Source organism: Oncorhynchus nerka, linkage group LG11 (assembly GCF_034236695.1).
Source record: "Oncorhynchus nerka isolate Pitt River linkage group LG11, Oner_Uvic_2.0, whole genome shotgun sequence".
NCBI classification, from domain to species: Eukaryota; Metazoa; Chordata; class Actinopteri; order Salmoniformes; family Salmonidae; genus Oncorhynchus; species Oncorhynchus nerka.
This window is the reverse complement of record NC_088406.1, coordinates 48,409,729-48,429,615: the sequence shown is the minus strand read 5'-3', so window position 1 is coordinate 48,429,615 and position 19,887 is coordinate 48,409,729. Positions and strand designations below refer to the sequence as shown.

At 40.2% G+C, this 19,887-nt stretch overlaps 1 long non-coding RNA gene across 1 annotated transcript; it reads right to left on the bottom strand.

Moving 5' to 3' along the window:
- Positions 1-6,208: 6,208 nt before the first annotated feature.
- LOC135573992 (uncharacterized) lies at positions 6,209-8,256 on the bottom strand. Its single transcript, XR_010465090.1, has 3 exons — positions 8,009-8,256; positions 7,174-7,318; positions 6,209-7,030 (listed from the first exon to the last, which is right to left on the bottom strand). It is a non-coding gene; the product is annotated as an uncharacterized LOC135573992 (long non-coding RNA).
- Between the last annotated feature and the right edge of the window lie 11,631 nt (positions 8,257-19,887).

The window sequence follows — 19,887 nt, the reverse complement described above, 5'->3', positions numbered from 1 at the left end:
TTGGGACTACTTTAAAATGTATTGTCTGTATTTTAAAAGTGTATTTAGTCATTTATTTGCATACATTTTGATGTATCTTTTCCCATCTCCAGTCATTCAAACGTGGTCTTGTTTGGGGGTGGAGCTAATTAGAATAATAATACCATGTGGTCATTTTTAGATTTAGGTCATTTTGCATCCAGAGCAACTTAGTCAGTGCATTCAACTAGTAGATAAACAACCACATCACAGTCATAACAAGTCACACATTTTTTGTTACCATTGCTGTTGTTCAGGTTAAGGGGGAGAATTGCTCGTGTTTTTTGAAAATACAAGATACCGTACTTATCTTTAATTTAAATACAATACTTTGCAAAAGTATTTTGTATTTTATTTTTGATACATTATGCTGTGTTGTAATTGTATTTTGTAAATATCTGACACTCATATTTAGTCAGCGTCGTGTTTAAAAGAGGGAGAGAGAAAAAAAAAACAATTAAAAGATGAGAGAAAGGAAAATAAGGAATTGGTATATGTAACCAGCAGGGTGTTGCGCCTGCATTAACATGAATTATGAATGCCGTCACAAAAGAAGCTAAAATATTCAAGGTACCAATTATGTAATGACATTCTCCGCTGGGAAACAACGGACCAACTCTCTCCCTACTGTCACATGTTAACAGCGTCATCACAGCTCCTTCTACCTCTGTCATACATGTATGAGAGGGGCAGGTGTTAAAAATACATTGACATCCACAAAAACAAGCCCACTTTGCCACAGTACAGAGAAAGCCCTTTTACACAGAGCCGACATTTTACAGTGCAATTAGCCATCTCTAAAGTGCTGTTGTGTAGATGAAATTGCATTCTCTGTTGGCTTGTCTCCACAGCCCCTTCTGAGAAGAGAGAGAGGGGGGGAAGGCTGCAGAGCAAGCAGATGTTTCTCCCCTCTGTAACATCTGTCTGAGCGATAGGTAATGCAGAACTTTACTGTTTGTCCCATTTTAGTAGTACACCTCAAAACAAGGTGGTGGAACCATTTAAGAGGTAAGAGCATCGGTAAGAGAAAAGGCATCACGGTCTACAATGGAGTCTTGGGCATACTTATTGTTAAAAAATGAGGAATATAAATATTGTATGTTTCATGCAGCTTCAGCTAAAAAGAGATGAGCCCTGGGGCGAATTGTGTGGTGTTCCGTAGTCTTACCTGTCAACGTGACAGAAAGCATAGACAAAACAAACAACTAAAAGCGCTGACCCAGTTTCCTACAGATATATTACACCAAATGAAAAGTGTAAAGTACTGACACTGATGAATTTCCGACACGGATCTAAACAGATTTTTTGGGGGGGATTATAACCGTGCATCTAAACGTCCTTGAGGGTGAAAGGTCGTCTTCATGAGGTGACAGACACAACAATGGACTTTTCTAAATCACACCAGTCTTTCCCTCCACTTGAAGTCCAATCTCACTGATTTCGCATGTCAATGTCTCGCTGTGTATCCTACTCTTGTACTGAGCCATATTATCCTCAATATGTTCTCAGAACATTGACAAAAAACGTACAGGAAATAAAATGGACGTGTGCCCTCTTTTATTGATGAGCCCCTAACCAGTTGAAGGGAAATGCACTCTGAACATGGCAAGTGGCTGGATTTGGCTTGGAGCGAGGGTAGAAAGGATGGGGAACACAGTGCTTACGGTCTGACTTGTTTTACCCCTCTTCTAAAAACTCACTGTGCTCTTGAGTGGACTTCAACTGCACACCCATACACACGCACGCGCACACACGCACACATGCACACACACTCACAGTCAGTGGTGTAATGTACTTAAGTAAAAATACTTTAAAGTATTACTTAAATAGTTTTTCGGGGTATTTGGGGTACAGACTTTTGCTCAAGTAGTAGTTAACTTGGTTACTTTCACTTATACTGGAGTTATTTTCTATTAAGATGTCTTTACTTTTACTCAAGTACGACAACTGGGTACTTATTCAACCACTGCTCAAAGTACTCTCTCTTACACACACAAACACCGGTCTTTCCACTCATTTGATCATGCTTGCCCTGAAAATAGTCTATTTGGCTCAATTTGCTCTGTTGAACTGACATGTTAGCACTGTTAAGCTTTTCTGCACATGCATGTTCATCATGCTTGAGAAAACTACTGAGCTGAGAACATTGCATGAAACATATTTGTATACGTGTAAACATTTAATTGGTGGGAGATAAGGCTGCTACAAAAGCATTGTTTTGTGGATAAGAGCGTCTGCTAAATGACTTAAATGTAATGTACATGTTTTTTTTTACAGAACATTACAGCATTCAAACTAAGTCTCAAATGTTCTGAACATGTAGTCAGAGCAAGACACATATTTTACTGCATTTTTCTTTCACAGCTTTAGCAAAAGCCAAATAAGCCAAACTAATATTACAGACAATCCATCAAAGGGCCCATGTTTGTATTTCTGGTCAGGTGGCATTATGTGTTCAAAAGAAGGATGTGATGATGTCCAATGTTTGTTCCATGTGATGGTGGATAACCATGGTGATTATCCTGTACTAAATTAGCTCTCCTTGATTATTGCTGTGTATTTAAACCTATGGTCTGTATTAAGCACTGGTGTAGAATGTCCACAGGCATTCTGAGGGCATCAGATTCCCCTAATTCAACCTCATCTTTTCAAGGCCTGAATAGCTCCCAAATCTTATCTCTTCCCAGTGAACGGCACAAAGTGCTGTGTCCATTACGCCACCGTTGTCAGATTATGTGATGTATGTGTGGATGGATGATCCCTTTCTTCCGTGAGAGAATTATTAACACAAGGGTTTGTCATCTCCTCAAACAGGGCTCTGGGTTGTATAAGCAACATCATCTGCTCCTCTGTGTTATCCCCTATTAATTGGACAGGTTTGTCATGCTATCGACCCTGATAACATGAGAGAGTGCATGCTCCAGTACTCGCAAAACACCAGTCTCAACATCAACAGCAAAGAGGCGACTCCGAAACAGTTCCTCTGTCCAGTGTCTGTGTTCTTTTGCCCATCTTAATCTTTTATTTTTATTGGTCAGTCTGTCCAGTGTCTGTGTTCTTTTGCCCATCTTAATCTTTTATTTTTATTGGTCAGTCTGAGATATGGCTTTTTCTTCGCAACTCTGCCTAGAAGGTCAGCATCCCGGAGTCGCCTCTTCACTGTTGACGTTGAGTCTGGTGTTTTGCGGGTACAATTTAATGACGCTGCCAATTGAGGACTTGTGAGGCATCTGTTTCTCAAACTAGATACTAATGTACTTGTCCCCTTGCTCAGTTGTGCACTGGGGCCTCCCACTCCTCTTTCTATTCTGGTTAGGGCCAGTTTGCGCTGTCCTTTTAAGAGAGTAGTACACAGCGCTGTACGAGATCTTCAGTTTCTTGGCAATTTCTCGCATGGAATAGCCCTAATTTCTCAGAAAAATAATAGACTGACGAGTTTCAGAAGAAAGGTTTTTGTTTCTGGCTATTTTGAGCCTGTAATCAAACCCACAAATGCTGATGCTCCAGACACTCAACTAGTTTAAAGAAAGCCAGTTTTATTGCTTCTTTAATCAGAACAACAGTTTTCAGCTGTGCTAACATAATTGCAAAAGGGTTTTCTAATGATCAATTAGCCTTTTAAAATGATAAACTTGGCTTAGCTATTGGAGCGGCAGGGTAGCCTAGTGGTAAGAGTGTTGGACTAGTAACCGGAAGGTTGCGAGTTCAGACCCCCGAGCTGACAAGGTACAAATCTGTCTTTCTGCCCCTGAACAGGCAGTTAACCCACTGTTCCTAGGCTGTCATTGAAAATAAGAATTTGTTCTTAACTGACTTGCCTGGTTAAATAAAGGTCAAATAAAAACACAGGAGTGATGGTTGCTGATAATGGTTCTCTGTACGCCTATGTAGATATTCCATAAAAAGTCTGCCGTTTCCAGCTACAATAGTCATTTACACTGTATTTCTGATCAATTTGATGTTATTTTTAATGGATAAAAAAAAAGGACATTTCTAAGTGACCCCAAACTTTTGAACGGTAGTGTACATGAAAAAAAGTCAATTGTGTGCACTACGTCATTACGCACTGTTTTTAACCGCAACAAGTACATTGGGTGGGAAAAACAACACTGGTGGGGATATTTGCATATTCTCTTCATTCGATTTTTCGCATGAAAATCTGTTGCCAATTGGATGGGAATCTAGCTACTGACTCCTCAGATACAGCTGCAAATTGGTATTGGACTGAAAGAGCGGCATAAGTCGTCGGACTCCCCGGACACTTGAAAGGAACGGGACATTAAAAAGTGAATGCAGCGTTGACAGAGACAGGTTAGTTTATAAATGTAAACCAATCCATACATTTTAAATGAAGTACTGAATTTGGGAAAGTTGACACTTGTTCCACTAGCTTTTAGTTTGTGTGTTTCTTTATTTATTTTATTACTTTTGAGATTCCCAATGTTCAAGATCGTTTGTTTATTAGGGCAGAATAACTTATTGTCTCCTATAATTTAACAGGCCAGTCGGTCAATTGAACTCTCTTGCTGAAGAGAAGTACCGATTTGCGGGGGCTACTGAAGACATGATGTCTGATGTGGAGACAGACCCAGAAGACCCAGAGGAAAATACTTTGTCAGAACGAAAACCGTCCACATCCTCTGCAGCCCTACCCAGAACATCTGATTGTGCAATAGACCACAGACAATCACCAGCAAAGTTCCTCGGTGTCCACATCATTAAGGAATTAACATGGTCCTCACACACCCAAACATCTGGTGAGTCCGTGGATAATATACAAGTTTTAGACATTTTTCAATGTAATAAGTCATCTGACCATTTTATCCACTACAAATTCACTAGAGACATTAAAATCTCAGATAACAAACATTTCCCAAAAAGGTAGAATATAAAAATGTTGTGTGATTTGTTAGACAAATATTTTTTTTGGGGGGGGATAATATTTTGATTGCCGTAAGAGGTTTACTTTTCGTTATCATTCAAATTGGAAATGGCCTTGGTTCAGCTCCCAGAAAACAAAAGACATGAAAGTAGTAATGCTCTCTCGCAAAATCTATTAGTATAGGAACATTTGAGTCATTTTGCATGAGATTAGCTTGAGGAAACAGTTAAAGTGCAACCAATTATGTATTCTATGGAGACTGATGTCATTGTCAAAATGGACCATAAAGAATAACTTATTTTTTTAAAGTATGATATTACCACAAGTGGACATTTACACTGTTAATGTGGACACTAAACATTTCTATGATCTTGTAAGCCACCCCCTGATGAACTTGTAATATGTGTTATGACTAACTCAAGAGTGCAGGTTACATGTACCATTAGCATAACACCTGTTCAACCATTCTGTATCCCAATCCTTCTCAGCTGCAATGTGACTCATTTTGTTACGTTATTAAAGCTTTGTCACCCTCTCCAACCCCAGTCCCCCACCCTCTCAATATGCCTCCCATCCAAAAGTCCATGGAGCATAGAGGAATTACAGGCTGGACAGCGGATGTCTATGGTAAGAAAAAAACAGGGACGTCTGGTCCAATGCTTGTAAGCCACAATCCTTTACTCTCCATCTGCTGTGATGGCCAGAGGACTGAGAACTAAGGACAGAGACAGATGAAGCTGACTGGAAGTTCACATAAACCTGAGAGATAAGGCCACACTGAAACATACTTATCCTCACAGTTGCTTTCTTACTAACTCTACCTCTACTCTATGCACATCTATGCATGCATGCATATTCTGAAGGGGATTGTTGGCCTGTGACAGTGAATCTCTTGAGAGAGGATGACCTAGTACATTTCAAGTGCACTTCAGATGACCATGATTACAAGCTCAGTGGAGTCACTGTCAGCTACCAACGTCCTCCACTTGTATCCGTTGTGTGCCTTGTGCCATAGACATTATGGTAAAACTATTTTGCTCAACTAACTAAAAAATCATGGAAAAAACTAAAAATGGGGAGAAATATTTCCTCACTTCCAGTTCAAGAATGAGAACTATATACTAAATAAGTTTGAAATTGTGTCTATAGACATTTAATAAGCATAGCACTCAATGGCTTTTACTGTCATACGTGTGTTTCTATAATTATAGCAGCTAGGCAGTTTCGAATGACGCAACAATCAGCGTTTGAGCTGGCCACACTTTTTTCAGAAACTATTTACACAAACACAGTCCTTACAAAGTTATGTCCAGAATGTCAGCAGTTTATTTTTGGATGGATTGTTCAGATATTCACAGAAGATATAGCATAACACAATCATCCTAACCGGAAAAATGTAGGCTACATTTGTCCTAGCGCTGAGGAAAGATTGACCCAACACAAGCAGTCATATTTTCTAACTCTCGGCTGACGTAAACTACAATATGAATTAGCTAATAGCAATTACTGTATATAATTAATCACATCACGGGTGAGTGAGCTCACCATTGATCGAAATAACTAGGTAAAACACTTTATAGAAATCGAAAGTAATCCGACATTAGTTTCAGCGCGCAGCCATGCATTTTTTCCTCACAGAAACCGAAGATAATAAGAGAAGACTAGATGAGTTTGGTCTGTTTGTAGTATGCATGTTGAAGGGGTGTGTCATCTACCGTCGTTCACATCCCACCATGAATTTCCGTAAGTCCTCAAAAAATTAGTGAACTCTTACTCACCTCATTTTGTTATAACATCTTTGGTCAAACAGACGTGAATCCCAGAATGCATTGTATGTCAACAAACATGGATACACAGCTGGAATTAGCTTAGCTCATCATAATCAGTACAACCTTCAAAAAGGTATTTTACACACATAATATGTGCCCATTACAATCTGTGCAAGAATCGGAATGCATGATTTGTCACCTAGAATTGAAAACATGTGAATAAAATCGTAAATACACAAATAATTACCACACAAAACATTTTCTGATAGTGATTTATTGATACAAGTAGCGCGTGCCGGCAGTCAACCACGTAACCTCCCACTCTGCGCCATTCAGTGTTGTTGCAGCCATGATACTATGCCTTAGAGATGGGGTGGAAATGCAGTTGTTGTTCAGTCACTGCATGGATATTAAATATGGGTTATGCATATTCAGTTTTTGTCCTCTAGTAAAACAAGTTGTTGAACCAACTACCAGTACTGCAATAAAATAGATTAATATTACATATTGGCATATGTGTTTTCTTGCTGTGTTTTCATCCAGTACAACTGTTAAGGAGTGTACGTTAGCATACAAAAGCTGTCCTCATTCTTCAGCTCCAAAGATGTCCAGCTCCAGTTATGATATTGACAAATAATGTTTCTGGTTTCTGAAAGTACAGAATAAAGAGGAATTATTCATTAGAATACAATATAAGGATATAGCAATAAAACAATACTACAAAGAAGTAACATAATAAACACTGCTATAAAAAAATAGTTTATTGCATTGACAAAATCACAGATTTGAGTTATAACAGTAAGAAATTAACTTTTGAGCTCCACAAGGGGGCAAGGCAGGGCAGAACAGAGCTATGCTGAATAGACCAAATAAACAAACCATGGTCATATCTTTTATTTATTTAACTAGGCAAGTAATTTAAGAACAAATTAGTATTTACAATGATGGCCTACACCGGCCAAACTCGGATAACGCTGGGCCAATTGTGCGCTGCAATATGGGACGCCCAATCACAGCCAGTTGTGATACAGCCTGGATTTGAACCAGGGTGTCTGTAGTGCCATAGACCGCTGCGCCACTTGGAAGTCATAAGGCCAGGGTAGCTTCAAAATACAACACAAGCTAATAGTTTTCTGACGCAACTAGCATCGTTTTACAGAGCTAATAGAATAATGTAGCTAGGTAAGCATGATTGACAATAACACCATAAAGGTTATAACATGTGTAACGTTACCTCACGTGTCCGCAGTTATAAGGAATATATTATGATCTACAGCTACAGCAGAAACGGCATACGGAAACTATTATTATAACTATTATAACGTAATAAGGCACTTACTTTGATGGAAACGCAGCCTGGATTTGAACCAGGGAGTCTGTAGTGACGCCTCTAGTACTGATGTGCTGTGCCTTTGACCGCTGCACCACTTGAGAGTCATAAGGCCATGGGGTAGCTTCAAAATGCAACACAAGATAATACTTCTCTGACGCATTTAGCATTGTTTTACAGAGCTAATAGAAGAATGTGGCTACGTAAGCACGATTGACTATAACACCATAAAGGTTATAAAATGAGTAACGTTACCTCACGTGTCCACGGTGATAAAGAATATACACAAATATATTATGCTCCATACATACAGTACGCTACAATAGAAATGTGGAATAGAAAATGTGAACACGTGTGCAGATCCTGTTCTGACGGGAGATGAGCAAATGTCTGCAGACGTGAACTGCACAAACAATTGGGTAGTGCTTGGGGAATTTTGTCCGTGTCAGAAATGTCCCAAAAATGTAATTATCCGCAAAAGTAAAAATGACTATTTTTATGTGAATGAATGAGGAGGCGTAACACACCTAAATTCAAACTGTTTTTAGAAAATAAAAACTTGTTTAAAAATCATTTGAAATTGAAGTTAAAACAACCTATAAATATAAACAGGCTGCGTGCTTTAGTTTGAGGGCAGCGCGGATAAAATGTACTGTTACGTATCAATCACATTCTGGAATGGAGAGAACATTCTAACATCACGTGCATAAAAAAACTCACGCTGGGGCGACCGTTAGAGATATTTGGAACTCACGCATGAAAGGGTTAAGGCATCTCATTAACATTCTGCCACTTGATTAAAAACTGCCCAAAGAAAGAAGTGGTTTAAACTATTACCAGCTGCTTATGCCCTTCCATGAAGTTTACTCAGGTGTAAAATAATCCAAACAATTGAGGAGATTGTTTTAGTTTGTATGCCTTAACTTTTGAAAATTCATTCTTGAAACTTTATCATGATGATTATCAGAGCAAGAAATTATTTTGAAAGAGGAAGAAAAGTACTTTAAGCATCTGTTCACTTTTCAGTCTCCTCCATTTCCACCAACTGAAGTTAACTGCAGGGATTTGTTTTTATAATAATAGTGTAAAATTAACAGCGGTACAGAAAGACTTGTGTGAGGGCCAAATTGCAGGGGAGGAACATCTTGAGGGGAAACTCTAGCGCTGGATAGGATAGCAGTTGAGGTATATGAAGAAAATAAATCTACTCAAAGATCCACTATTAGCAAGTTTGAACCACTCCTATAAAAATGGTCAACTATCAGGTACACAGCGAGAAGGTTTTATTTCACTATTACTGAAACAGGACCCAGGTGGTAAGAATAAAGATCCAGTCTAGCAAGAAAACTGGAGGCCCCTTACACTACAGTGTTGTGATGCAAAACTCCTAGCAAAATGCATAGCACATAGAATTTAAAAAGGTGTTGTTGGATATTATTCATCCTGATCAGACAGGGTTTTTTTTACATGGAAGATACATTGGAGATAATATCAGACAAAAAATCTAGGAAACCAGGTCTGGTATCCATAGCAGATTTTGAAAAGGCTTTTGATAAAGTACGACTAGAATTTATACATAACTGCCTGGACTATTTACATTTTGGAGAATCTCTTACACAATTGGTTAAAGTTATGTATAGTAACCGCAAGTGTAAAACACAAAATAATGTCTACTTCTCAGAAAGTATTAAACTGTCAAGAGGAGTAAAACAAGGTTGTCCACTGTCAGCATATCTATTTATTATGGCCATCAAAATGTTAGCTATTAAAATCAGCTCCAACAACTATATACAGTAGAGGGGCTAGAAATCCAGGGATTAAAAACTATGGTGTAATTGTACACTGACGACTCAAATGTTGCCTTAAATCCGCAATCTGGATCATCGAACAGCCTCAGAGGGTCTAGATAATTTTTCTAGCCTCTCTGGATTACAGCCGAACTATGATAAGGGTAAGTATCATATTACGTATTGGAGCTCTAAAAAATAAAAATAAACTTTTACATTACTGTGTAGTTTATCAATAAAATGGTCTGACGGGGAAGTGGACATAGTCTGTATTTGTATCCCTCAAGAAATAAAATAACTTAAAACAAATTTTAACAGAACGTTAGCAAAAATAGATAAGATCTTGCTAACATGGCAAGGTAAATACCCCTGATGAATTGTTTACCTACTTACTTATGGCTCTGGCTATGCCGAACGACTTGTCTTTTTTGCACAAAAAAACCCACTTTATTTGGAATTGCAAGCCAGACAAAATAAAACGTGTTTATTTATATAATGAATTTGAGTTCCGGTGGCTAACATTATTAAATATTAAAGCATTAAACCTCTCACTAAACGCATCAGTCATACAAATGTTATAATTAATAATAAATATAATAATTCAATTAGTAAATTAGTAAGTATGGCTCGGCTCATCCCTTGTTCAAAAATGGCCTTTTTCCCTTTATCCAGACTATACCCTCTCACTTCCAGTTAATTGAAAATGGAACCATTTTTAAAAACATTGGCCTTTCTAAAACAAGCCAAATAAAGCTGGTTGTAACTCCAGTTTCATCCTCCAGAAAATACAACAAATATTACAAGAAATAATATCATTCAAATATACTTATTGACCAAAAAAAAATTCTGTATAAAAATACGATATTATGAATAGGAAAGGTGGAGTTGTCACGTGCTGTTAACAAACATATGGAAATGTTTTTTCTATCCAAAATTACAACCAACTGATTGCACCATTACAGCAACAAAAATGAGGGATGGGGAGAAGGTAGGGATCTTGATTGTTTGCCCTTTATAAAAGAACAAAATTGGCAAAAAAATAAATAATTATTTGTCATAAATTAAAATATACCAGTTTTACTTGAGGACCAACATGTTGACCGCAGCGCCATACAGGTTGCAAAATAGTTGGGAAGAGAATTCTGATGTGCCGATTCCTTGGCAATTGGTTTATAAACTGATATAACAAAACAACACTTGATTCAAAGGGAAGGAGGTTCTCACCCAAGAATTGACGGTACATGGCCCCGTCCATCGTCCCTTTGATGCGGTGAAGTTGTCCTGTCCCCTTAGCAGAAAAACACCCCCAAAGCATAACGTTTCCACCTCCATGTTTGACGGTGGGGATGGTGTTCTTGGGGTCATAGGCAGCATTCCTCCTCCAAACACGGCGAGTTGAGTTGATGCCAAAGAGCTCCATTTTGGTCTCATCTGACCAGAACACTTTCACCCAGTTGTCCTCTGAATCATTCAGATGTTCATTGGCAAACTTCAGATGGGCTTGTATATGTGCTTTCTTGAGCAGGGGGACCTTGCGGGCGCTGCAGGATTTCAGTCCTTCACGGCGTAGTATGTTACCAATTGTTTTCTTGGTGACTATGGTCCCAGCTGCCTTGAGATCATTGACAAGATCCTCCCATGTAGTTCTGGGCTGATTCCTCACCGTTCTCATGATCATTGCAACTCCACAAGGTGAGATCTTGCATGGAGCCCCAGGCCAAGGGAGATTGACAGTTCTTTTGTGTTTCTTCCATTTGCGAATAATCACCCCAACTGTTGTCACCTTCTCATTGATTGCTTCTGTGGATAGGTGTCTTTTATACAGGTAACAAACTGAGATTAGGAGCACTCCCTTTAAGAGTGTGCTCCTAATCTCAACTCGTTACCTGTATAAAAGACGCCAGGGAGCCAGGATTCTTTCTGATTGAGAGGGGGTCAAGTAATTATTTCCCTCATTAAAATGCAAATCAATTTATAACATTTTTGACGTGCGTTTTCTGGATTTTTGTTGTTGTTATTCTGTCTCTCACTGTTCAAATAAACCTACCATTAAAATTATAGACTGATCATTTCTTTGTCAGTGGGCAAATGTACAAAATCAGCAGGGGATCAAATACTTTTTTCCTTCACTGTACACCTTAGCCAAATACATTTAAACTCAGTTTTTCACAATTCCTGACATTTAATCCTTGTAAAAAATCCCTGTTTTAGGTCAGTTAGGATCACCACTTTTTTTTAAGAATGTGAAATGTCAGAATATTAGAGAGAATTATTTCTTCCAGATTGTATTTCTTTCATCACATTCCCAGTGGGTCAGAAGTTTACATACACTCAATTAGTATTTGGTAGCATTGCCTTTAAATAGTTTAACTTTGGTCAAACATTTCGGGTAGACTTCCACAAGCTTCCCACAATAAATTGGATGAATTATGTCCCATTCCTCCTGACAGAGCTGGTGTAACTGAGTCAGGTTGTAGGCCTCCTTGCTCACACACACGTTTTTCGTTCTGCCTACAAATTCTCCATAGGATTGAGGTCAGGGCTTTGTGATGACCACTCCAATACCTTGACTTGGTTGTCCTTAAGCCATTTTGCCACATTTTGCGACCCATTTGCAACCAAGTTTTGATTTCCTGACTGATGTCTTGAGATGTTGCTTCAATATATCCACATAATTTTCCTACCTCATGATGCCATCCATTATGTGAAGTGCACCTGTCCCTCCTGCAGCAAAGCAACCACGCAACATGATGCTGCCACCCCTTTGCTTCAAGGTTGAGAGGGTGTTCTTCAGCTTGCAAGCATCCCCCTTTTTCCTCCAAACATAATGATGGTCATTATGGCCAAACAGTTATATTTTTGTTTCATCAGACCAGAGGACATTTCTCCAAAAAGTACGATATTTGTCCTCATGTGCAGTTGCAAACCGTAGTCTGGCTTTTTTATGGTGGTTTTGGAGCAGTGGCTTCTTCCTTGCTGAGCGGCCTTTCAGGTTATGTCGATATAGGACTCGTTTTACTGTGGATATAGATACTTTTGTACCTGTTTTCTCCAGCATCTTCACAAGGTCCTTTGCTGTTGTTCTGGGATTGATTTGCACTTCTCACACCATAGTACGCTCATCTCTAGGAGACAGAACTTCCTGAGCGGTATGACGGCTGCGTGGTCTCATGGTGTTAATACTTGCATTCTTTTTTTGCACAGGTGAACGTGGTACCTTCAGGCGTTTGGAAATTGCTGCCAAGGATGAACAAGATTTGTGGAGGTCTACCATTTATTTTCTGAGCTCTTGGCTGATTTCTTTTGTTTTCCCATGATGTCAAGTAAAGAGGCACTGAGTTTGAAGGTAGGCCTTGAAATACATCCACAGGTACACCTCCAATTGACTCAAATGATGTCAATTAGCCTATCAGAAGATTCTAAAGCTGTGACATCATTTTGTGGAATTTTCCAAGCTGTTTAACAGCACAGTCAACTTCGTGTATGTAAACTTCTGACCCACTGGAATTGTGATACAGTGAATTATAAGTGAAATAATCTGTCTGTAAACTATTGTTGGAAAAATTACTTGTGTCATGCACAAAGTAGATGTCCTAACCGACTAGCCAAAACCATAGTTTGTCAACAAGAAATTTGTGGAGTGGTTGAAAAACTAGTTTTAACGACTCCAACCTAGGTGTTTGTAAACTTCCGACTTCAACTGTAAATATATAAAAATGTATATGCCCACACAATCAGACTGAGCATTTCAATGACAAAAGAGGGCTCAGGAAAATAAGTGATAAAAAAACATATCTGGAGTTATTTTCATGAAACATACAGTGATTATTTAAAAAACTAAATTTAAAAGACTACATGGGGGCTTGAAGAGCTGGAATGTTTACCCTTACAGGGATACTTTGTGATTTTGGCAATAAGGCCCTAAAGTGGAGTACTTTTTTCAGTTCTTAAGGAAAGTCATATTACAGATTCATATATTGAGAGACGAATAGCGAGGTATAAGAAAAATAGAAAATATATAACTCAACTTTGATTTGATGGTCCTAGAGCAATGCACGATTCACGATGCCCCATGGTTCTGCAGACGTGGAGAGATGTGATAACAACTCGGATGGGGACTCCAATAACTACTCTCAAGTGTTGCTCTGAAAAACCTGTGCTGGATCATGCCTGGAGGTGCATCCTAAGCTTCAGCAGTGATGTGGATACTGAAATGTTCCATGGGGATACGGGCAAGACACATTCTGGGAACTATTTAGAGATACTCGAGGGTGAAACACTTGGGCAATTGCTTAAAATATTACTTGAAGATGAGTTGACGAGGTATCGGAGCAAATTGCTCAAAAAGATGTGAGCAACTGCTTTCTCCTGAATTCAAGGAAATGACTCAGACAAACTATGTAGATCCTTTGATCATGTGTTTGGACAGTGTCTATGAGGGATATGATTTTAAGATAGTCATGTTTGTCTATGTACTTTATTTTTCCCTTCAAAGGCTCATTTTCAAACTGCTAAGTGTGTGTGTATAGATGTGCTACCTGGTCAGATGGAGTATATTATACTGAACAAAAATATAAAGGCAACAGTGAAGTGTTGGTCCCATGTTTCATGAGCTGAAATCAAATTAAAATGTATACGCAGAAAAAGCTTATTTCTATCAAACTTTGGGCACAAATTTGTCTACATCCCTGGTAGTGAGCATTTCTCTTTTGCCAAGACAATCCATCCACTTGACAGGTGTGGCATAACAAGAAGCTGATTAAACAGCATGATCATTACACAGGTGCACATTGAGCTGGGGACAATAAAAGGCCACCCTAAAATGTGCAGTAGTCACGCAACACAATGCCACAGATGTCTCAAGTAGTGAGGGAGTGTGCAATTGGCATGCTGACTGCAGGAATATCCACCAGAGCGGTCGCCGGAAAATATGATGTTAATTTCTCTACCAAAAGTCGCCTCAGTCATTTTACAGAATTTGGCAGTACGTCCAACCAGCCTCACAACCGCAGACCACGTGCAACCCCTCCAGCCCAGGACCACCACATCCGGCTTCTTCACCAGCGGGATTGTCTGAGACCTGCCACCTGGACTGCTGATAAACTGTGGGTTTGCACAACCGAAGAAATTCTGCACAGACTAACTGTCAGAAACCGTCTCAGGAAGCTCATCTGCGTGCTCGTCGTCCTCACCAGGGTTTTGACCTGACTGCATCAGCATTGTAATAGACTTCAGTGGACAAATGCTCACCTTCTATGGCCACTGGCACGCTGGAGAAGTGTGCTCTTCACGGATTAATCCCGGTCTCAACTGTACCAGGTAGATGGCAGACAGCGTGTATGGCGTTGTGTGGGCGGGCGATTTGCTGATAATGTTGTGAACAGAGTGCCCCATTGTGACGGTGTGGTTATGGTATGGGCAGGCATAAGCTACAGACAACAAACAATTGCATTTTATCAATGGCAATTTGAATGCACAGAGATACTGTGACGAGATCCTAAGGCCCATTGTCGTGCCACTCGTCCGCCGCCATCACCTCATGTTTCAGCATGATGATGCACAGCCCCATGTCACAAGGATCTGTACACAAATCCTGGAAGCTGAAAATGCCCCAGTTCCTCCATGGCTTTCATGCTCACCAGACATGTCACCCATTGAGCCTGTTTGTGATGCTCTGGATCAACGTCTATGACAGCGTGTTCCAGTTCCCACCAATATCCAGCAACTTCAAAGAGCCATTGAAGAGCAGTGGAACAACCTTCCACATTCAACAGCCTGATCAACTCCATGCGAAGGAGATACGTCACACTGTAAGAGGCAAATGGTGGACACACCAGATACCGACTGGCTTTTCTAATCCACGCCCCTACCTTTTCATTTAAGGTTTCTGTGACCAACAGATGCATGTCTGTATTCCCAGTCATGTGAAATCCATAGATCAGGGACTAATTAATTTATTTCAATTGACTGATTTCCTTACATGAACTGAAATTGTTGCATGTTGCATTTATATTTCTGTTCAGTGTATACACCTTTCAAAAAACTATCAAGTGGGTAATGTCAAATGTTGCAATAACCAGCAAGATTCCAGGAAACCTCTCAACTTCAAAAGGCATAATGCACAGTACAGTGCATTCGGTACGTTCGGACCCTTTCCCATTTCCACATTTTGTTACATTACAGCCTTGTTGGAAAATGTATTAAATAACACTTTTTTGTACAAAAGTATCTATATCCAAGGTAAAAACGAGTCCTATATCAACATGACCTGAAAGGCCGCTCAGCAAGGAAGAAGCAACTGCTCTAAAACCACCATAAAAAAGCGAGACTACGGTTTACAACTGCACTTGGGGACAAAGATCGTACTTTTTTGGAGAAATGTCCTCTGGTCTGATGAAACAAAATTAGAACTGTTTGGCCTTAATGAACATCGTTATGTTTGGAGGAAAACAGGGGAGGCTTGCAAGCCAAAGAACACCATCCCAACCGTGAAGCACGGGGGTGGCAGCAGCATGTTGGGGGGGTGCATTGCTGCAGGAGGGTCTGGTGTACTTCACAAAACAGATGGAGCAACATCTCAAGACATCAGTCAGGAAGTTAAAGCTTGGTCGCAAATGGGTCTTCCAAATGGACAATGACCACAAGCATACTTCCAAAGTTGTGGCAAAATGGCTTAAGGACAACAAAGTTTAGGTATCGGAGTGGCCATCACAAAGCCCTGACCTCAATCCTATAGAAGATTTGTGTGCAGAACTGAAAAAGCATGTGCGAGCAAACCTGAATCAGTTACACCAGCTCTGTCAGGAGGAATGGGCCAAAATTCACCCAACTTATTGTGGGAAGCTTGTGGAAGGCTACCCGAAACGTTTGACCAAAGTTAAACAATTTAAAGGCAATGCTACCAAATACTAATTGAGTGTATGCAAACTTCTGACCCACTGGGAATGTGATGAAAGAAGTAAAAGCTTAAATGAATCATTCTCTCTGCTATTATTCTGACATTTCACATTCTTCAAATGAAGTGGTGATCCTAACTGACCTAAAACAGGGAATTTGTACTTGGATAAAATGTCAGGAATTGTGAAAAACTGAGTTTATATGTACTTGGCTAAGGTGTATGTAAGTTTCCGACTTCAACTGTAAATATTCAGACCCTTTGCTATGAGACTCGAAATTGAGCTCAGGTACATCATATTTCCATTGATCATCCTTGAGATGTTTCTACAACTTGATTGGAGTCCACCTGTGGTGAATTTTATTGATTGAACATGATTTGGAAAGGTACACACCTGTCTATATAAGGTCTCACAGTTGACAGTGCATGTCAGAGCAAAGACAACCATGAGCTGGAAGGAATTGTCCGTGGAGGACCGAGACACGATTGCGTCGAGGCACAGATCTGGGGAAGTTTACCAGCATTGAAGATCCCCAAGAACACAGTGGCCTTCATCATTCTTAAAGGGAAGAAGGTTGGAACCCCCAAGACTCTTCCTAGAGCTGGCCACCAAGCCAAACTGAGCAACCGGTGGAGAAGGGCCTTGGTCTGCGAGGTGACCAAGAACCCGATGGTCACTGACAGAGCTCCAGAGTTCCTCTATGGAGATGGAAGAACCTTCCAGAAGGACACCCATCTCCGCAGTACTCCACCAATCAGGCCTTTACGGTAGAGTGGCCAGACGGAAACCACTCCTCGATAAAAGGCACATGATAGCCCACTTGGGGTTTGCAAAAGGCACCTAAAGGATTCTCAGACCATGAGAAACAAGATTCTCTGGGATGATGAAACCAAGATTGATTCAGAATATGTTAATGCCCCCAGAGAGGCAATTCATCTTGCAGCAGTCATAAAACATATCACATAACATTTTAAAAAAAATAAATAGCAAAGGATATTTACAAGAAAATAGGCAGGGTAAGTGCAGTTTCATAGTGCAAGAGCTAAGTGTAATTAGTCAAACATTTTGTTAAGTTGCAGAATTGCATTTGGAATAAGAGTACTTGGCCCTATTTATTTATTTTAACCTTAGGTAGTCTGTACCTGCAGCCAGAGGGAGGGAGCTGGAATTCAGGATGGAGTGGATGGGAAGAGTCAACCACTATTTTACTCCCCTTAAGGAGGCCTCTGCCCAGGTAGAGAGATGACAGTTCTTGCTGTTGCTGCCCCATGATTTTTCTGCAAGTCCTGACTATCTTGCCCAACCTATTTTTCTGTGCAACTTGATATTCACAAACCAACAGGTCATGTAGTTGGACAGAATGCTCTCAATGAATGATTTATAAAAGAGAACCATGATGGTTAGATCAACATTTTTAAAAAGTGCAGTTTCCGTAGGAAATAGAGTCTGTTGGCCTTTCTTAAAAAGAGCGTCAGTACACTGATTGTCGTCAAAGATTAACCCAAGGTTTTTGTACTCTTCCACTATTTCAATGGGCTCACCTTTAATCAGTGATGGTGTGTGCATGGTAACATTGGTAGTGAACTCTTTGGCCTGAATGCCAAGCGTCATGTCTGGAGGAAACCTGACACCATCCCATCCCTGACACCATCCCACCACCATGAAGCATGGTGGTGGCAGAATCATGCAGTGGGGATGTTTTTTCAGAGGCAGGGAGTGGGAGACTAGTCAGGATCGAGGGAAAGATAAAGGGAGAAAAGTACATAGAGATTCTTGAAGAAAACCTGCTCCAGAGCGCTCAGGGCCTCAGACTGGGGCGAAGGTTCCCCATCCAACAGGACAACGACCCTAAGCACACCGCCAAGACAGCGCAGGAGCGGCTTCAGGACAAGTCTCTGAATATCCTTGAGTGGCCCAGCCAGAGCACGGACTTGAACCCGATCAAACATCTCTGGAGAGACCTAAAAATAGCTGTGCAGTGACGATCCCCATCCAACCTGACAGGGTTTGAGACGATCCGCAGAGAAACATGGGAGAAACTCCCCAAATACAGGTGTGCCAAGCTTGTACCATCATATCCAAGAAGACTCGAAGCTGTAATCGCTGTCAAAGGTGCTTCAATAAAGTACTGATTAAAGAGTCTGAATACTTATGTAAATGTGATATTTCTATTTTTACATACATTTGGATACATTTTAACAAAACTTATGTTGCTTTGTCATTATGGGCTACTGTATGTAGATTGTTGACGGGAAAAAAACGATTTAATCCATTTTAGAATAAGGCTGTAACACAATGTGGGAAATGTCAAGGGGTCTGAATACTTCCCGAATGCACTGTACACACACTGATGTCAGTGAAAGGTAAATGCGGTGACAAATGTGCATGATCATTAGGCTATAATTTCCATCTGATTACAAATGTATGGCAATGATTTTGCTTATTATTAGGCTGCTATGAGTAGTAGCGGTGGTAGTTGAGGTTTGCTAGTATAAGTTGCCAGGTTTCTAATCAATTTTAAAAAGCACAATATCCCAGATGGAACCATTTGCAAGAGGTGATCAATTTCCCGCAGTCACTCATTAACCGACAGCAAGAAATAGCCTAATCCCTTTTGAGCCCGCTACTGCACCTGATAGCCTACCTTACACAACACAACACTGCATATCATCTCAGTCACCTGTCTGCATCCAAATGCCATTCACCTGTCCCGAAGTAAGTGAGACACTGCAGACTACTGTTGCCCCACACGTGCTACGACGCAGGCTACCTTGAAAAACCGCCTATCCGAAATCTCAAGTGTTAACCTCATTACTTTGATGACCGTAATTGTAGCCTTAACGCCGTGATGTCATTAGGCTCTAAAATGTTACAGTTAGAACGGAAGGTTTCTTACCTGCGCGGAAATCAAGGATAACTCCATCATTAGGTTTGTGGGGTTCAGAAATCGGCAGACTGTTAGAAAATTAAACACACTAACGGTGTGTAAAATGTACGATTGAGTAAAACGGAAAGCTTCGTATTCAGCGAGGTCTCACCAGTGTTGAACACTACTACGCTTCCCTGGCACAGCGCGCTCTTGATTCGTCTTAACGCACTTAATGGAATAGCTTTTTTTCCCCTCTGCCGGAGTGGATTTGTGCTGCAGGCGCGCAAGGCAACCTTGCAGAATTATTGATGCAAGTTTGCCTTTTACAGTTAATAA